Source organism: Cetorhinus maximus, unplaced genomic scaffold, assembly GCF_964194155.1.
Source record: "Cetorhinus maximus unplaced genomic scaffold, sCetMax3.hap1.1 HAP1_SCAFFOLD_1728, whole genome shotgun sequence".
Taxonomy (NCBI): domain Eukaryota; kingdom Metazoa; phylum Chordata; class Chondrichthyes; order Lamniformes; family Cetorhinidae; genus Cetorhinus; species Cetorhinus maximus.
Window position 1 is genome coordinate 62,004 of NW_027597668.1, and position 7,149 is coordinate 69,152.

At 43.3% G+C, this 7,149-nt stretch overlaps 1 non-coding gene across 1 annotated transcript; it reads left to right on the top strand.

Annotated features, from left to right (window-relative positions):
• The first annotated feature begins 6,490 nt into the window (after positions 1–6,490).
• trnap-agg (transfer RNA proline (anticodon AGG)) lies at positions 6,491–6,580 on the top strand. Its single transcript is given in 2 exon segments — positions 6,491–6,526; positions 6,545–6,580. It is a non-coding gene; the product is annotated as a tRNA-Pro (tRNA).
• Positions 6,581–7,149: the final 569 nt, after the last annotated feature.

Consider the following 7,149-nt stretch of genomic DNA (forward strand, 5'->3'; position numbering starts at 1 on the left):
AATGACTCTTCAGCAGAACTAAAGAAATATAGAAATGTGGTGAAACATAAGCTGGTTGACGGTGGGTGGGACAGGTGGAGCTGGATAGAGGGCCAGTGATAGGTGGAGGCAAAGAAGAGATTGCCAAAGATGTCATAGACAAAAGGACAAAGTGGTGTTAACGGTGCTGATATTATCTAAGGAGTGTGCTAATGGTGACATTAAGGGTAGAAAGCAGGATAAACAAGCGGCAGATACCCCCAGCGGGGGTGTGGTGGTGCTAAGGTATCCAAATGGGCTAAAAGGTGGAGATAAAACGATTGATCGAAATAAATTTAAAACTAGGTGGGAAAATAAAAATATATTTTAAAAATATAAATTTGGAAAAAGGAGGATCGGAAAGGGGGTGAGGATAGAGGAGAGAGTTCATGATCTGAATTTGTTGAACGCAACATTAAGTCTGGAAGGTTGTAGAGTGCCTAATCGGAAGATGAGGTGCTGTTCCTCCAGTTTGCGTTGAGCTTCACTGGAACATTGCAGCAGGCCAAGGACCGACATGTGGGCTTGAGAGCAGGGTGGTGTGTTGAAATAGCAAGCGGCAGGGAGGTCTGGGTCATGCTTGCGGACATACCGAAGGTTTCAGATTTCCAGCATCCGCAGTATTTTGCTTTTGTCCATGGAGATTAATCTGGGCTTCAAGATGAGGAACAAAGTGACATTGTGGTCCATCCCTGTTGTACACCAAAGCAGCGCGTTTAGCTTATGTTTGAGCCGCTTCACGGAGAGATTGGAATTTTTTCCAAAGCATTTTATTAAACCCATGAAATGGGTTGAGGCAAAGCCTTTTGTTCCAGTTGGAAACAAAATACAAAGATTGTACAAAATAACAAGACACTGCATTCTGAGAAAGAGCTCTGAAATGTTTGGGAAAAGAAGCAGAATCTTCAACTAACGAGGAAGACCACGGTTTTCAGAAAGTTCCAATCGATTTCTGTATAAAGCGACCGCAGGAGGACTCGAACCTGTAATCTTCTGATAGCATTACGCACACCGAAGTCAAAAGACTTAACCATTAGGCCACGCGGTCATTACACGGCCTAGTAAAACCGATACTGGTCCCATATGAATAAATATGTGATTGTATTTATTCCATAAATTCCAGAAATTAATCCACAGAACATTTAAACCACTCATTGAAGAAAGTCCTTTTGTCCATTTAACGAGTAATTTGATCGAATTTTCCGTCATGTTTAGGCGATAGCATCAGAGAGCGAAACTATTTCCGATGGCTGGGAATCCAGGAATCGTGCACGACAATGAAACTAAAATGCTGTAGGTGCTGGAAACTTGAAATAAAAACTTCTTCAAAAGCTCAGCAGGCCAGGCAGCATCTGTGGAGAGAGAAAAGTTTCGGCTCCGTTTGACTCTTCTTCAGAGCTGAAGAGAGGTAGAAATGTGATGGATTTTATACTGTGGAAGAGAGCGGGTGGAGCAATGGTGCAAAACAGAAGGTGAGGGATAGTGGGGACCTCAGCAGAGACTTGACAAGGATATCATGGTCACAAGACAAGGGGAGTGTTAAAGGAAGTGTTAAAGACTATAGTAAATGCTAATATGGGGCATAAAGGTAAGATTACAGAACGTGTTAACAGCAGAACAAGGGTCAGCGCTCTCCGAAGGCAAATATGAGAACAGGTAACAGATGACCATGTAGGGGGAGGTGGTTAGAATTCATGGTCTTTGAACTCAATGTTAAGTCCTGAAGGCTGTAAATTGCCTTGCCAGTAGATGAGATGCTGTTCCTCCCATTTGCGTTGGGCTTCACTGGAGCATTGCAGCAGGCCACAGCGGAAATGTGAGCCTGAGAGCAAGATGGTGATTTGAAATGGCAAGTGACCGGAAGGCGGGGTCATGCTTGCGGACTGAGCAACAATGTTCCGTAAAATGGTCACCCAGTCTGCGATTAGTCTCCACAATGCCGATGACCCAAATGGCATCTGAAAATCTAAATATAGTACATCCAATATTTCCCTTTATTCACAGTAAAGAAATTCAACAAACTGGTTAAAAATGATTCCCCTTTTCCCAAAACCATGTTGATCCTGCTGATTGCCTTGAATTCATCTAAGTGCCTTGTTATAACGTTTTTAATATTAGCTTCTAAAAATTTCACTACGATGGATGTTAAGCGAACTGGCAAATTGTTTCCTGCTTTCTGCCTCCCGGCCTTTTTGAATACAGGTGTTAAATGAACTATTTTACAACTTAATGTAGCCTTCCCCGAATCTAGAGAATTTTGGAAAATTAAAACCAACTCTTCAACTACATCACCAGGTATTTGTTGAAAATGTTGTTTCTGTCGGTAAATTACATTTCCATCACATCAGGTCACGGATTTTAATGAATGGGCTGATGTGAAACACTGCAAGTCCATGTGCAACATGTTTCGTCACATTGTAAATAAAAAATCGCGGAATAACCGGAAGATCCAATCATTGGATCGCATCAACATGACCATCACACAGACGCCTTAAACATTAAGCCATTTTCGAAGTAATGCGTCTTTTAATATGTTTTAAAATGCCAACTGACAGTACGAATTGATTTAATTCCACATGATTGGCGAGGTGCAGCCTCAAGCCGACGAGGCGGATGGTGCTTCTGATCTTCACCAGAACAGACAGTTAGACGGAACATTCATCATCAACCAGACCGTGAGAGAATTCAACAAAATAAAACGTGCGGAAAAACAATGAGAAATAACAAATCAATTCGATTGGAATGTAAAATATCGTTTAGAAATGAGGAACCATCGATGGAAAAGGAAAGTAAATTGGAATTCCCGTTATTTTATAGACCCGGGAGAGAAAAGAGGAACGGAGGGAAAAAATGTCGAAAGGAAGAAAAGAAATGATGGAGCTGCTCCCTTGTTTTCTGTTTATCCGGTCGCCAATCAATACTGAATTAAAACATGTAAAAAAAACTGGGTGAATTTAACGGAAAGTTATTTTAATCGCTGCCCGATTGCGCCTGGACTCTCCAATTGGATTTGTTGGACATCGCTGGACTTGAGCTCCAGAACTAGCTGCCCCCGCATCCCGCCCGTCCCCCCCCCCCCTCCCCCTACAGCCTTGCTGCTTCAGTAAAGAGACAGAAGAGGCATCTACACGTCAATGTGCACACAAATTCCGAGGCATGTTCTGTCCAGAAGAAGCAGGACAAATCCAACCCAGCCTAATACTGCTCCATTAGTTTATTCTTCATCATGAACAAAGTGATGAAAAGTGTCGTTGACCGTGCTATCACCACTTACTGCACTTACCCAGCAAAAACCTGCTCACTGACTCTCAGTTTGGGTTCCGTCTGGGCCACTCAGCTACTGAAATCATTGCAGCCTTTGTCCACACATGGACACAAGAGCTGAACTCAAGAGGTGAGGTGAGAGTGACTGCCGTTGACATCAACGCAGCATTTGACCCAGTGTGGCAACAAGGAGCCCTAGCGAAACTGAAATCAATGGGAATCAGCTGGACAACTCCCCATGAGGTGGAGTCAGGCCTAAAAGAAAGGAAGGTGGTTGTGGCTGTTGTAGGACACTCAGCTCAGTTGCAGGACATCACTGACGGAGTTCTTCAGAGGAATGCCATTGGCCCAACAATCTTCAGTTGCTTCATCAATGAACTTCCCTCCATCATAAGGTTAGAAGTGGGGATGTTGGTGGATGTTGTGCAAAGTTCAGCACCATTCATTCATCAGATAGTGAAGCAGTCCGGACATATACAGCAATACCTAGACAATATTCAGGCTTGGGCTGATAAGTGAAAGATAACATTTGCGCTATTAATTTTAGGAAATGACCATCCACGACAAGAAGTAATCTAATCATCAGTTCTTGACATTCAATGGCAGTTCTGCCTCAGAATCTCCCACTATCAACACACTGGGGGCTACCATTGACCAGGAATCGAACGGCACCATCCATTTGAATACTGTGGCTGCAAGATCAGAGGTCAGAGGCTGCGAATTCTGTTGAGTAACTCACCTCCTAACTCCCCAAAGCTGCTCCACCATCTTGAAGGCACAAGTCGGGAGTGTGACGGAATGCTCTCAACTTGCCTGGATGAGTGCAGCTCCAACAGCACTCAAGAAGCTAGATACCACCCAGGGCAAAGCCACCCGCTTGACTGGCACCTTATTCACCACAATAAACAAGCATTCTTCCCACCACTGACGTACAGTGGCAGCAATGTGTACAAGAGGCACTACAGCAACTCACCAAGGCTTCTTCAACCGCACCTTCCAAACGCGCAGCTCTACCACCACGAAGGACAAGGGCAGCAAAATCATAGGAAGGCCAGCATCTGAAATTTCACCTCCAAGCCACACATTATCCTGAGATAGCACTTTTCCGTGGTTCCTTCACTGTTGCTGGGTCAAAATCCTGGAATTCCCTCCCAAACAGCACTGTGGATGTAACTACAACACACGGACAGTAGCTATCACAACAGTATAATAATTCTCATAATGTTAAGCTTGGAAAAGCCACTTTGAATTCTACTGTTCAGGGTATTATGTTTGACTTGGCTGGATCAGTTTAAATCTATTTTTTAACGCTGCCTTAATGGGGGTATAACTGGAAGCCAGGTTAATTAGCGGATTTACAAGTTATTGTAGCAGTAATTTGTAGACCTATGTATGTACTTGAAATATTTTATTTTGCTAATAAATGTTTAATTTAGTTTTGAAAACACCTTTAGAGTCTTGGTAGATATAATACTACTGAATTCAGGGCACGCACCTTGAAATAAAATACAAATTGCCAAATCGTTGTGACCGAGTGATCAAGTTTCCTTTGTGGATTTGATCCGCTTGGCTCACACCATCTGCCGCGTCATAACAGTAGCGGATTAAGAAGGCAGCACACCCCCATCTTCTCAAGGGCAATTCAGGATGGGCAAAAAATGCTGGCCTATCCAGCGATGTCAACATCCTATGAACGAATACAAAAAAGTAGACGGCGGAGCTGTGAAATATTTAAAGGGAAAACTTATTCACAGATCTTCCTGCTTCCCTCCCTCTCAACCACACAGAACAGCAAACTCACGGAATCGTAACATACCCAGAGATGGAAAATTCAGAGCTAAACACATCAAATACACCTCCAAGGCCCCTCAGATCAAGTCATCAAGCTCCTCTGCTCTGATTCCATGAGAATTTAGTTAAAATATCCTCCTAACAAACGCGCTGTGGTTAAATCCCTGTCGAAGAAACTAACATTTGGATTAATTTGTGAAGCTGAGCAAAACGGGGCCGAATCATTTTATTTTCAGAAAGGTTTTCAGAATGGCTGTTTGAAATTGTCCCTTCTCATAAAGTAATTCGCTGCACAAATTTACAATTCAAAGTTGCCGCAATCCCCCACAACTTCAATCAACGATTCTTTTTGCGATTGCATTGGACCTGGAAACCGCTCTCTGCATTAATCTCACTGAACCAGAGCGTGACCACCTTGTATCTGTCAGCGTGGAGGTGACGGGGTTAGGGTCGCATTGGGCCACTTAAAACGAGAGTGGGGCACGACGCAAGGGGGAAGGGCGAGTGTTCACCGAGGTTTCTCATACATTCCAAAAGCGAAATAATGAAGATGCTGCAAATCTGAAGAAAACACAGAAAAAGCTGGAAACACACAGCAGAACTGGGAGCGTTTGTGGCGGGACAAACAGAGTGAACGTTTCAGGTCGGGATCCGTTTGGTTAAATTCATCCAGTTATTTCCATTCTGTTTTATCCAGTATTGAAGGGTGAGTGAAGAAACAGATAATAAGGCAGCAGTTTTACTTTTCATTTCTTGATTTTTTTTTTTCATTTTTCATCAGTTTCTCTTTTCTCTTCCGGATCTATAAAACGACGAAGATCCAATTCAATTGGCTGTTTCCGATATATCAATCGAAATTCAACATTTCAATCCAATAGATTTGTTGTTTCAGGTTATTTATCGCTCTCTGTGTTTTATTGTGATTTAATCTCTCGCGGTTTGTATGATGATTAATGTTACATCTTACTGCCTGTTCTGGTGAAGATCAAAAACAGAAACGACATTTCCAACATTGCACATCTGGCTGCACAGTCGGAACCGTTTTCACGGATAGGACGGGCCTCATTCTGCGCTGTTGTAAATCTAAGAGTTTATGTTTCCCTCTCTCTGGCCAAACTGCACAAACTTTATTCTCCTTTTATCTTTACTGATTTCCAATACACCATAGGCTACCGCTTTTGCTTTTTTCCTGCGTTTCACTGGATTAAAACGAATGACAACAGTAACTTTTTCCATTGTTGATCAAAAGTAATCGATGTGAAACGTGAACATCGGTTTCACTGTCCGTGTTACTGCCTGAGATGCGGAGTAATTGCCAAAATGTCTGATTTCCCAAACACGATGTCCAAAGATGTTTGGTCGACTGCAGGTGGCATTGAAACGATTGCTTAGTTGCACAGGGGGTCGGTTACCGGCTGGCTCGTTGGTCTAGGGGTATGATTCTCGCTTAGGGATCTTCATTGTGTGAACTTGCGAGAGGTCCCGGGTTCAAATCCCGGACGAGCCCTGCTTTTTTCAAATTCTAATTGCGGAAATCAGGGCGAGATTGAAACACCCTGGACGTTCATTGCAGAGAATACTTCACTTCAGCGGACGGGAAGAAAATGAACGCAAAGCCTCCTCGTGTCATGGGACTCTGAATTCATCCCACTGCACCAAATGCAGCAACTCCCTCCTTGCGGAGGCAGGCACGATGCCCAATGCAGTGACTTGCAATTTTGCCTGAACGAACACACAGAATGGCATAGTTTGATTTTTTTTTCTCGATATTTGAGCTGTTTTCTAGTATTTGTGTTTCAGCAATCCGGTTCAGGGGGAATTAACAATCAGGACATCTGGGCAGGACTAAAATTGTGGAGCAGCAAAGTGTTTCACTCCCCGTATTACAGCCGGAGCTGAGCTGGAATTGTTCATTGCTGTCTTTTCACTATAGCGATGTAAAAGGGTGACTGAAGCACTTTGATGGCAATCAACATCTATATTCATTGAAGCGGGTCATCTCCGCTGGCTCTTTGGTCTAGAAGTGCGATCCTTAATTAGGGATTTTTGTTGAATTGGTTTGCGAGAAGTGAAGGG